General features: G+C 36.5%; 1 protein-coding gene and 1 pseudogene across 1 annotated transcript in view; one reads left to right on the forward strand and one right to left on the reverse strand.

Annotated features, from left to right (window-relative positions):
• LOC122345940 (active breakpoint cluster region-related protein-like) overlaps positions 1-13,644 on the reverse strand; it is a 248,527-nt gene that overhangs the window by 145,617 nt on the left and 89,266 nt on the right. The window lies entirely within an intron of this gene.
• The window catches only part of LOC122345941, a 76,831-nt pseudogene that overhangs the window by 55,044 nt on the left and 8,143 nt on the right, over positions 1-13,644 (forward strand).

The raw sequence follows: 13,644 nt of genomic DNA on the forward strand, positions 1-13,644 counted from the left end.
AGAGTTTTTCAACTGCTAGCATTTTTGAGGGTTTTCACAAAATATCTTGCTGTTTGAATATCTGAACATAATAAATAAAATAATTTCAATAAATAATTTAAAAGGCACAGCACCTTTGCTATTAGACAAACCTGTTTTATTCTAGCATGCTAAAAAGCAAAATTTTGAACAAAAAGCTGAGAAATTAAATTAAAGACCACTTCTGGATCATATTAAGAACAAAGATCAAACCGTCCATCAGCTCACACTCTGTTTAAAGTTTATGATCGTGTTGTTTTACATGTGCATATGCTTACATAAAGCGATCTCTACTCTCTGCTGCTTCTTCACCTGTTTTTGATCCAGATGTTCAGTACTCTTTCAGAAGCTTTTCATAGCACCTCCTACAGTATACCAGTTAAAATGAGGAAAGCCGGGAAATTCTGCCATCGGCGTGGAAAGATTTCTGAGAATAATCTGTTAGATGTTTTCAGATTTACTGATTTACTGATGTTTTTCTGTGTTTCAGGGAGACATAGAGAAAGGTCTGGAGATGAAGAAACTGGTTCTGTCTGGTTTTCTGGCCAGTGAGGAGATCTATATTAACCAGCTAGAGGCGTTGCTGCTGGTGAGTACAACTGTTACAAATATAGTCATTCACACTTTATGAGAACCCTGATATCCTGTTCTATACGCGTGAGGAGTGTTTTAAAGCTGAATATCAGTCTTCTAGGTAAAGGGACCTTTTGACTTATTTTATTGTATATTACAAAAACAATGACCCATGCTGTTTGCAGTTCTGCTACTTTTTTTAAATCTAAATAACCCCTGTTATGATTAGCTTTAAGTGTTTCTCTAAAATAGGTTGAATCTCATATTTCATAAGAGCAAGAAAAAAAATGTTTTCCGCAATATGGCCGGTTAGAGCGCAGCGTAAAGAGCGCGCGTACTCTCAGCCAATCAGGAAACAGCCTTTCCTATTTATAGAAAATGCTGAAATCTAATGTCTACCAGTACTTTGTTCCTCTGCTGTTTGACGTTTTATTTCCTGTCAGTCTTCTCTCTCTCTCTCTCTCTCTCTCTCTCTCATTCTGTGCAATAACGCATCACAGCAGTTACATAGCTGTAAAAGTATTATCTTGCTTTGCCGTTATTTCTAATCATAGTCTAACGAAAGCTGAATCGACATTGATTTCAAAATCATTCATTGAGTTTGATAAATTGGGAAGCAGAGCAGAAATAAACCCTTCAGAACACACTAGTATCCAGCACACGTGCACACCAATCCACTGTATTTTTTTTGTGTGTGCTAATTATGCTGGACACACACTGTGCTACCTGCTGTTATAGTCTTTAAGGGACACCTGGGTATCTCCTGTCTTCCTTGAAGTAAACTTGCTGATGAGCGAAGTTAAAGCGGACCTGGCTGTTTATGTACTTCTGCTCTCTGCTGCACACTTCCCGTCCAAACATTACTCAGCACTTTGGAAAACAGCTACAAATACTGTGGCGGAGCAGATACGTAAATAAGCAAGCGCACGTTTATTCATCTTCTCTAGTCATTTCTTGAAATGACGGAGGAGAACTTGATTCCTGTTGTGCTGACGTCAGATGCCTGGCACCGCTGATAAGATTGTGAATATCCAGTAATGTGTTTTTTTTTGACAGAGACCACTGCACATGGCACTGATGAATGCACTTTGCACTACTTTGTTCATGAAAGACCTTTTTTCTTTACGCATTAGTTCAAAGGCTTGCATGTGGCTATTCCTTGTCATTGCTTTTTTTTTTTTTATTAACACATAGATGTATGTTCAAATTGAGGCCTCAAATATCTCTTAATTAAATCAGAGCAAAAAGTAATTGCATTAAATATTGCTCGTCTATTTTCTCTTGTTTTCCAGAAGAAATATCATCCTTACCCTAGTGAAAAATAAATATACTTTTTTATTGACGCTTACTGTACAAACATAATGGCTACTTCCATGTACTGGCTACTTCCAGCTCGTTCTAAGTTAATAAAAACGGTTCATTGTTTAAGGTCTTTGCACATCTTTAAAAACATAGTTAAATATATGTTATATTGTAATTCTGTCAATAGATACACCTAAATATTATACACTGCGCCTTTAAGTGTTTTTGAAATACACATATTTCATGCTACATTTTCTAATATATGTACTTGAAAAATGCCCTATAATTGTACTTTTAGTATTCAAAACTGGTACATTTAAAGTCTGCTAAATTGGAACAACTAATTTTTTAGTTAATGCTTAATTTTACAGAACTATTGCTAATGTCCAATTGAAGACATGCATAGTATTTTTGATTGTGCTAAAGGGAAACTGTTGCAAGCATACTATTTAAATATTTAGAATTTGAAGACTGATATTATTCAAAGAGCATACAATCCTCAGACCCCGAGCTGTGAGAGGCTATGTGGTGGTAGTGAAGGGCTGTGTATGTGGTCATTGGACTCTACAGAGATTATGGGCGATTTGAATCAGAAATACATCAATACAGGAAAAAACGGCGCTCATCAAGAAGCATCATGATGCAACGGAAACCAACAATACAATGAGTCACACCGATCTGAATATAATCATCGTGCACTTTAACACAGTGTTATCAGCCCTGAAGAAACAACACACATGAAGACTGTAAAAATCTCATTGATGTCTCAGCGTTTGTTTTCTAAGTTACATGTGCTTTCTTTTAGCAAATTTACAAAGGCACAGAGTATCCCTCTGAACGCCATTGAAAGTGCATAGGAAATGAATGTTAGTCGATACATTAATTCACAGTGGAGAAGGAAATTGACTCCACAGTCAATGTGCACAACTTAAAAACAACATGAAGTTTGGCTAACCGAAATGCATCAGAAAGGACTTAATGGTTTAATTCGGTTTAAATCAGCTCAGGCAGTTGTTTTGTGGGTATAAAGTGCACAAGATGCAACAGTGCCATTATTATGATCAGAGGTTACATAAGCAAACCACATGTATTTTCATGTTAAAGTTCAGACATGTATCACTCAATTTAAGGATGTTGCAGTATTATTTATATTACAGTATTTTTTTTACTTGCATTAAAATGTATTACTAATTCACCTCTCTTCTTGTCTCTCTCAGCCCATGAAACCTCTTAAAGCCACAGCTACTACATCAAAGCCAGTGCTGACAATGGAGCAGATTGACACTATTTTCTTCATGATCCAAGACATCTTTGAGATACATAAGGAGTTTTATGATGCTCTTTCTCCCAACATTCAGCAGTGGGATGAGAAGGTCACTGTCGGACATCTTTTCCAGAAACTGGTGAGTCCACCTGCCACATAGTGTCCTGCCAAACACTGTTCAACTGTTCGAAGGCCCTGATGGGTATTTCTAATACAGCAACACACATTTTTACGGTCAATAAAAAAAGCACTTTTATTCAGGATTAAATTGATCAAGATTGACAGAAACGTAATTTTTAATGTTACAAAATACTTCAGTGCCAAATAAAATGCTGTTCATTGACACTTTTTTTTTATTCATCTGAAAACTTTGAAAGAAAAAAAAAAACTAATCATAGTTTCCACAGTAATATTGAGTAGCAACATAGTGCTAATTTGCAAATAAATAATCCTATTAGAATGATCTCTGAAAGATCAGGTGACTCTGAAGACTGGAGTAATGGCTGCTGGAAAATGACTGAATTACATTTTAAAATATATTAAAATAGAAAACAGATGTTTTACACCATGATAATATTTCTGATAGTATATTTTTTTACTGTATTTTTTATTTTTAAAAAATGCAGCCTTGGTGATAATAACGGTCCTTTAACATGCATTAAACATAATAAGAAAACTTCCTTTTCAGCGTTAGTCTTATAGTCATGCAGTGAGATTTTTACTTGAACGCTGAGTTTAGTCTTCTTTGAGACTCAGTCTTATATTATATGTTGATCTCTCTTTATATGTTCATGTACTGTGTGTGCTCATATCTAAAAAACACTTTGCCAGACTATATAATTGCAGTTGATAAGAATCATCTTCCTCTGAGATTTAGAGCAGAAGATTCTGTTGAGACTGAAAGTAACAGCAGAGAGAAGATGTCTAAGTACTGGCAGATAAAAACAAAACACTCAGCTGTATTTAGGCGTGTGTGTGTGTGTGTGTGTGTGTGTGTGTGTGTGTGTGTGTGTGTGAGTGTGTGTGATGCTCCACGTGTCTACAGTATGACTGGAAAGCTGTCTACGTAACATTTTGTTGTTCATTCATTTTAAGTTGAATGACATTAACTGATGTTCAGTTTTTTTTTTTCCACACAGGCTACATTTATACATTAAATACATTTAAATAAACATTAAAATAAACTTAATTCCTGCGACATCAAAGCTTTAAGTCTTTACTCCAGTCTTCAGTGTCACATGATCATGCAGAAATCATTGTATAATGCTTGTTTTTGCTCAAGAAACATTATTTCATATTATTTTCAATGTTGAAAGCATTTGTCCTGCTTAACAAAGTTTATGTAATGAATTGAAGGTTTATAAGAACAGCATTTATTTAAAATGGAAAGCTTTTATGAAATGAAAAAAAAAATTATAATAATGTCACTTTTTATCAATTTAATGCATTTTTGTTAAAGTAAAAGATTAATTTATTTTAAAACAAAAAAAAAAATCTTAGATTATGATTTCTTCTTCCAGTTAGAGAAAGCATATAAGATCCAAAAACTACTGATGCTATGCAGAAATGTTTAATGCGCTAAAAAGCAAGAATGATATTGTGTTTAAAGTGCCAATCTAAAAAAATATATAGTGAAATAGTTAATATAACTACAACATTCATAATGCTGCTAAATTAGATAACAAAACAAAAAAGAATGCATTGTGAATGTAAGTTGTTATCTCTTGCTGTTAAATCATTATTCCACTCTGAATGGATTTTTGTTGGTCCTTACCCAGCATACATTACTGCTCATCATCATTACAGGTTACACTTCATTTATCTCCTGAACCAAACAGCAGATGGCAGGAGGTTATAAAACATGACTTTTTTAAAAGATTTTTCAAACACACACACACGAACACATGTGATTAGTAAAACATTGTGACAATGGTGGAGGTAGCAGAAGGAGTAATTACAGGCTCCCTATAGCTCTGGAAACTCAGCGAAGAGGAAAAGAAGCACAAAAGACTGAGAAAAGAAGAAAAAAGTTTAGTTTTTGAGCAGAAGGAAAGGTTTAGGATGAGCAAATCCAGACGGAGTGGATTGGAGGCAGAGTTTCTCTCTATTAGTCACCCTTGCCTCTTTCTTTCTTTCTCTCTCACTCCCCCACTCACTTCTCTTCCCACAAATGTTTCTCTCTTCACTTCATCTTTGTGACGTGCACGTGCGTATCAGCGCTCGTCTGTGGATATGCTTGGTGAAAAGTCAGAGCGCTTGATGCGGGGTTGCTAGGCGACGACAGCATTTAGCTGCGATGTGTTGTGTTCCAGACTTCTCTCGAGCAGCGGGAGAGAGGAGCATGCTGGGATGGAGATTGAGAGCGCAGGGTCTCATCATGCAGTTCTCACCTCAGGGCACGAATATACAGCAATCCATAACCTTACACAAGTCAGGAATCACCACAGAGAGGATTGATCTTAAGATAATAGGAAGGAGAAAGAGCAAGCGAGCTAGAGGTCAGGTTAGAGTTGGAATGATAGTGATGCTTTTGAATGATTTAGATCTTTTTGCTTTGCTGAATCTGAAATTGTGGTTGAGCAATATACACACATGTTTAAAAAATATATAAAATAATATAAAAAATATTTGGGCTTTTAAGTTTAAAAAAGTTGTAAATTCTTAAAAACTATCACATACAAAAGCACATTAAAATCACATACAGTTGAATTAATTTAGGTGATCGAAAACATTAGTTTAAAGTGAAACTACATTTGCCAAGTAGAAATATTACATATAATAATAACATTTACTTTTTCTTTATGCTGATGATGCATTCTCTTTGCTTATAGAATGGAATTAAAGAAGGATGACACATTTGGCTAAGATTAACAATATGGTAATAAAGTAAAACCTTATTTGGGTTGTTTAGTACATAATAACTTTACAGGTTATTGTATGGCTAGAAGGGAATTTTACGAAAGTGTTGGAGTTTCTAGCAAGGCAAGCCAATTTATTAGATGTTTAATTGTTTGCAGGGGCCTTGATTCAACTCCATTTTGATTTGTTATCTCTTTCTAGTGTAGTAATTGTTTCCATGGTATGAAAGATAATTTAAAGTCTTAATACAGATTAGTTAGAAAAACGTTTAGACTTCGTCCTCAAATGCAGAATGTTTGATTTAAGTTTATTAATAATATTTTATTATGAGATTTTTTTTTTAATTATTTCTTCTGCATTCTGTTTATAGAATCTATCATTTATATCAACAGTGAAGACTGCAGTGGAAATAAGCCAATGGCTTTATTGTGTTTTTTATCCTTTACGTTTTTCTAAAGTGCATGGGATGTTATTAGTTTGTACAGTTTGTAAACTTGTCAAATCAATTGCACACAATGCTTGGTCAGAGAGCTCTGGAACAGTATAAAAATGACACGTTTTACAAGATTTTATAGGCAGACTCAACCATAATTGTGTGAAAAGCTCACAGACATTTACATTTTGGCACGTTAACATCAAAACATTTTAGTTTGAGCATCCTGACCAGGCTGAGATGTTAACACTGGCTCAAGCAATGGTGTGCGTTTGGGGCAAGACTTGCTGTTTGCTGGCCCAAGGCAGATGGGGGAGTGTTATTTTTCATTTGAGGCCGGGTATGGTTGTTCTTCACTCTGTACGGGATCATAACAGTTCTTCATGTTCCTCTAACTGCTATTACAGCAAACAATCTAAAGTGGTGTGATGAAGCCTGCTTTAAACTTCCCGTCTCAGTCTTTCGGTCTCCAGAGCTCTCAGTTGTCTGTATCTCATGCCTTATCCTGAGGATGAACTCGCCTCAGCAGAAAGCGGCCACTGTGAACACACTTTGATGCATGTTCTAAGAGGTCTACAGATGAAATGAATGTTTCAGCATTGCCATTTTTCAGTCTCTTTCATCCCTCTTCTAGTTCTTCCATGCTTTTCCTCCTCTTCCCTGTGGTTTTACCTGTGCCATCACCTTTCTCTCTCTGTCTTTGTGTTTGTGCTGCATTTAACACTTGTTAATGCTGCTTGTATCCTAGGCCAGTCAGCTTGGTGTGTATAAAGCTTTTGTGGACAACTATAAAGTGGCAGTGGAGACAGCAGATAAATGCAGCCAGGCCAACATCCAGTTTCAGAAGATCTCTGAGGTGAGCTCACCCGACACTATAGGCCTGATCATTACTGTTACTTCAGTACATACTTCACGAATGAGGTGCTGATAATGTTTAAAAAGGTCCGGAATTGTCCCTTTGAATATAGGTATGATTGATTGATTGCGACTGCCTTTAAGAAAGTGCAGTTGAATCATTTACTTAACTGATTTGTTCAAAAATGTTGATTAATGCAGTAATGAAACCACTGTGTGTTTCTTGGAAATAAACCATGGTTCTGCTGTGTGTTTTTTTGTAACAGACAATATTTTCAATCTAAATTCTAATAATAAAAATATAAATTTCAATCTAAAATAAGTAACTTAATGTTAACTGTTGTATGAAATTGACATTAAAGGTGCAATTGTGATATCCATGGAAATTGCCCCATACCTAAAATTTTGGGGGCATTTGAATAATTTTTGAGACATCACCATTAATTTACAACTTTGATATTAAGAAAACATGTTTTTAGATGCTATGTAAAAACAATGTATTAATTCATACATTCTATAATAAACATTGAGTAAAGTTCGCAAAACATTTGTTAACAGCATCAAGCTCTTTAAAACATTAAGATATCCGCTATATAAATGTAACACATCAATTACAATACTAGTAGTGTTTGTTTCGCTATTACTATTTCTCATCTCACTTATTTGAACAAATCCTTAACTCTAACTATTAAAACGCTCACATCGTGTATTGCATCTGTGTCTTATTTTGATGCTTGATGCTGGCAGATGATAAAAGATTAGATTGGATTTTTGACCTTGTAACACCCTAGCAACCGCATAGCAATGGTCTAAACTACTCTTAGAAACCGACATCTTAGAAACCGCATAGCAACTCTATTGCAAGGCATTTACATCACATACTGTAGATCTAGTTAGAATCATCAGCTCGGTGCATTTTTTCATGCACACACACACACACACACACACACATACACAAGAAGCCTTCCCCGTCACATTTCTCTTCATTATTCCATACAGGAAGTATTTGTCACATTCTGCTGCCTGAGCCAGGCATGAGCTCTCTGTGTGTGTGTGTGTGTGTGTGTGTGTGTGTGTGTGTGTGCGCTTGTGCCTGTGTGCATTTATAGTGAGCATCTTCTCTGTTGACAGAATCTGAAGGTTAAAGGTCCTAAAGAATCCAAGGACTACCCCACATCCTCCACCATGGAAGGTAAGTCCGTATCTATTGATCAATGATTGCGTGTGTGTGTGTGAGAGGGAGACATGCATGAGCGATCAGCGTTTACAGAGTGCTAGAATGTGTGTTGATGTGCCGATTGGCGTTTCATTGAGAGAGTGGTTATGGTTATGTTTGAACTGCAAGCGGTGTCTCTTTAAGAATGAGTTCAGCTCTACATCTCCCTACTTGTGTATGCAGCATCCACAACTCAAATGTGTGTGAGTGTGAGGAAGAGTGCGTGCTTGCTCATTCTGAGTGTTTTGGAGAGCAGGAGAGCATGAGTCTCTCTCTCTCGCTCTCTCTCTCTCTGTCTTGGTGGTGTTTGTGAGGGACGGATAAAAGGGGGTGCAGAATGAGAAGGAAGTAGTGAGAGAGCAGTTAGAGAAGACTGCAGGATCAGTGGAAGTTTGTCATGGAGGTTCTGCTGGTTCTCCGGCTGTGTTGTAACTGCACCTATGGTAACTATATCGCATTTTAATGCTTTGATAGTCTGGCTGACTTTCGATTTGTGATTGTTGTGCGGATTGGTTTAATGATTTCTTTTTGTGTCTGTTCTTCGAACCATTCTAAAGCTTAGAAACAGGTTTGATCTCATTTGAGTGCAGTTGTCTGTAATTGTGCATATCTGATATTTCAATGCAGTTGTAAGACCACAATCATTCTGATTCTGGCTTCTGATTGGTCATTATAGAATTCCAGTCGTGCTAAAATATGCAATATACTAACAACACTTTTAATTGCTATTGTGTTGCATATACGATCAGTTATAAATCTCAATTGAAATGTCAGGAAATTAACTGTCAGACAGAGAATGACATGTAATAATGTTTTATGAAACTGTATGTCTTCAGGTTTTAATGTATTGTTACTGATTAGCCTTTTAGCATGACTAATTTTCTTGTATTGCTTAATATGCACAAGACAGAGCTTGATGTTTGATGTGTCAAATCCATGTGGAAATATTAGAATGGGTTTGAAACCAAACACTATACCGCCAGATTTAACCAGACAAAAAACTGGAACTGCCTGTCTAATTCTGACTGGTCAGTGGCTGTTTACATCAGAATGTGCTCAGCTGGGTCACATCCCAAAACATAATTTGCATGTCTAATTATAAATAGGGTAATATAGAGGAAAAACTGTGTTAAAATTGCCTTTTTTAATGTAATTTTATGCAGTGTCACACATGAATGAAGACTGCATGTTCAAACTCTACAAAACAACACAAGATGAAAAAACATATTCCCTTGCAGTCAAGGAAAGTTTGCACCATCTACAATGTGTTTTGGTGGTTTATTGAATTACTAAAATTAATAACAGGCATTTATACCAAAATATTTGTGAAATGTCATATTTCATGTTTAGGAATATCTTGTTTAGAATAGCATGAAGCATTTACTGAATTGTTCTATAAATTGTGGTTTGAAAGCATTTTTGTATATAGTTAATGATAAACAATTATGGTTATGATTTCCAATATATAAACTAGTTAAGCAGCAACTGTACTGCCATCTGACTTTCAATGTGTTATTTCATGTATGCATCTGCTCCTTTAAAGTTCCTCCTTCCACTCCAAGGTGACTGGAGGATTATCTCCCACAATGCATCAGATAATAGACAGATGATAGAGGATAAACAGATAGACTTCAAAATGCACAGTGGTGTAGACAGAGGAATAATAATATAGAAGGATTGGAACAAGCACTGAAGAACTGATCAGATCTCCTTTGCACTTTTTCACTCATGCCATCAGATTCTCTACTACTAAATTATAGTCAATCAGATGTAATCAACCCCCTCAAGAGTTGGGCTAAATCTGCGTCAGAGTGTAAACAAGGGATGAAATGGAGCAAATGGAACCCAAGAAAATGCACGAGCAGTTTGACATTGTTGTATTCGTGAGGTTTTATGGCATACAAAATAACATATCATCCAACATTAGGTTTCGTTTTGTGCTTTTTGTTTTTGCTTTGCTTTGTTTTGTATAGTTTTTTTTGGTATTTTATCATTTATTTTGAGACAGAGAGAATATTTTGCAATCCCTTTAGTTAATAAAATATCACGGCTATTTCAGACAGTTAAAGATTGTTACAGTTTTCCCCTGCAGTCAGCTGTAGAGTCCAACGTTGACTAATGTCAACTCTGACTCCATAACTTCTGAGAACATATATTAAGTTTGCTTATGATTTACTTCTTATGTCGTCTTCCATTGAGTAAAATCTTTTGCTTTGTCCAATCAAATCACAGAGTAAAGTATGTCTCATCCAACACCAGATCTCGGTTCTTCTCTGTCAGACCCTAGCTGATGTGACAGAATTTACTTTTCTGTATTAAGTATGGCATAAGAACTGACTAATATTTGTCTGGTGCGAGCATGACTCAGACGATGTCAGCCCACAGCAATTTTTGCAATATTTGTTTTCCTTTTCCAAAGCTAGTTAGACTCATAACTGTGACATTTAGATTAAATCATCTCCCAATGACACTCAGCTCACAGTGCTTTGCAATCATATACATGTGGGTGAATTGAGAAAATATGGAAAATAGGAAGATATTTTACAGAGTTAAAAGTTTGAGATCTGACTCAGAGGCTAATTTAAATGTATTTTCAGTTCCCTCATTTATGACAGTTGCATATGAATTGAAACTCTATTTTTCTTTAAAGAGATGCCCTCCATTCTGTTTTAAACCGTTTATTTTAATACATGTAATGCTGTAAGTGAGAAGTATTGCCATTGTTGCTATTATGGAAAGTCCTTGCAATATGTATATGTGTGTTATTATAGACAGACATCTGTCTATTATATACAGACATCTGTCTATTATAGACCGAGATAGAAAGTCACACAGTTTGATGATTAATCACACAATGTTGTCCCACTTGACCTTGAAAACTAATCCCAATACAAAGGCATACACACAGATGTCTACAGTACCTACTGTAATCATTTCTCAAATATTCTCAAATATTACTCTGGTCCTTTTCTTTTTGGGTTCAGTAAGATGACTGTACAGGAAATCAGTAACTCTATTGATCGAGAGGGGTTTATTCTGTGACTGACTGTGTGAAGGGCATCTTGAATATTAGTATGCAAGGGTCTGTGCTGAGATGTGCTGAGATGTAGTGATTGGATGTCACAATCTAAAGTGACTGTCCTGGGTTGCATCTCTCAAAAGCATTGTTAATCTGAGTAGCTCACTGGTGCCAATGCTTTTGAGAAATGAAGATCTGATTGGTTCCATCTTAGATCCAGTCAGCAGCGATTGGTCAGGATTTGTGAGGTAGAATGAGCTAAAATCCACTGACTAGGGTCTAGAATAAAAACTGCATAGCTCCAGTGTAATTAAAACACTTACAGTATCCGTTCATTTAGTAAAACTGTCATCACAACACCTGCAACTACTTAACAAGACTGTAGCAACCACAAAGAACACTGTAGCATCTGCCTAACAAGCACCAGGACAACGGCACTGAACAGCATAACTTACAGTAACCACCTAGCAATGACCCTGAACACCATGATCCATAAATAGCTAGCAATGCTTTAGCAACCTCCAAGCATATTGTAACCCATAGCATCCATTTAGCAATGCCCTAGCAACCATTTAGCACACTGTAACATCCACACAGAACACCCTAACAACTACCTAGTGACTACTCAGATCACACCGTAACCCATAGCAACCACCTCCATAACTTGTAGCAACTGTCTGGTATTGTCCTAGCAACCAACTAGCAACTGCCCAGTGACTACACAGAACACCATAACTCAAAGCAACCAACTAGCAATGCCCTAGCAACGAACTATCAACATTGTAACAACCACAAAGAACACCCTAGCAGCTACCTAGTGACCACATAGAACACAATAACTCATAGCAAAGACCTAGCAATGCCCTAGCAACCATCACATTGTATCTACCACGAAGAACACCCTAGTAGTAACTGCCTACCAAACAGAACACCATAACTAATAGCAACTGACTATCAGCAGCCTAGCAACCAACCAATAACATCGCAAAGTGACTACAGAGAACTTCATGGTGACAATCCTTAACACTGTATCCCACAGCAACCGCCTAGCAGTGCTCTAGCAACCACAAATAATATTTCAACAACCACCCAGAACACTCAAAACGATTACACTCACTCAGGAGATCCAACAACCACCCAAACATTTCGGGGACACGTTTTGCACAGACAAGCAAAATTCCACAGATTTTGCACCAAAACTAACATAGAAAATGCTGATGAGGCCCCATGAATGCTAATGCAAATGAACACTGGCATGAGAGAGGCAAGACTGATCTTAATTGATAACTGGAGCTGTACTAGTTCAACTTGCTTCTGACTTCTGCTTTTCAAACCTTTCTTTCTCTCCACTGTAATCCATCAGCCTTGCAGAGGCTCGTGGGAAATATGCCCTGTCAGTGAGTTCTGCTCTGTTGCGATGTGATTCTGTAATTAGATGAATTGAGAGTGAGTAAGAAGGGACTGCTGGGAATTGTCGTCTGTTAGAGTGAAAGACAGCAGGATCACCATAGGACCCGTCGTAACCCTGTCAGCCGATGAAGACGTGAACGTGCAGAATTCTCCCACTAGTGCTGTCAGAGAAATGAGAGACAAAGCTCTTTCCTGAACACTGTTTCAGTATACTTTTCAAAATTGTGTGCAGCAGTGCTCCTTGTGTATACCTGGTACTTCTTGGAAGATGATAGTCCAACCTTGATCAGCTGCAAGCGCAGATATATTTACTTTTACTACATTAGTTAAGTGCAGAAATACTGCTTGAGTGAGGATACAGCTTCAGGTGTGCATGGATCACGTTCAACTTTTTATCTGTTAAATGGCTAGCTCACCCAAAAATGAAAAATCTGTCTGTGGGGAAAAATTACTAGTAATGTGATTTACCAAAATTCTTCAAAATGTCTTTTGTGTTTAAGACTTGTAATTTAAGTAAATGATTCCTCATTTTTGGATAAGCTGTCTCTTTAAATAAAAGCCCAAAACAAATTACTGTATTGCTCTAGATGTTAGCTACAGTAAACTGTGCAAAATCTCCTTTTGTAAAAACAGTAAATAATAATGTTTTCAATCTTGCTTATAAATACAACTATAGCCTTAGTCATATATATATA

The sequence above is a fragment of the Puntigrus tetrazona genome, chromosome 5 (assembly GCF_018831695.1).
Source record: "Puntigrus tetrazona isolate hp1 chromosome 5, ASM1883169v1, whole genome shotgun sequence".
Classification (NCBI taxonomy): Eukaryota; Metazoa; Chordata; class Actinopteri; order Cypriniformes; family Cyprinidae; genus Puntigrus; species Puntigrus tetrazona.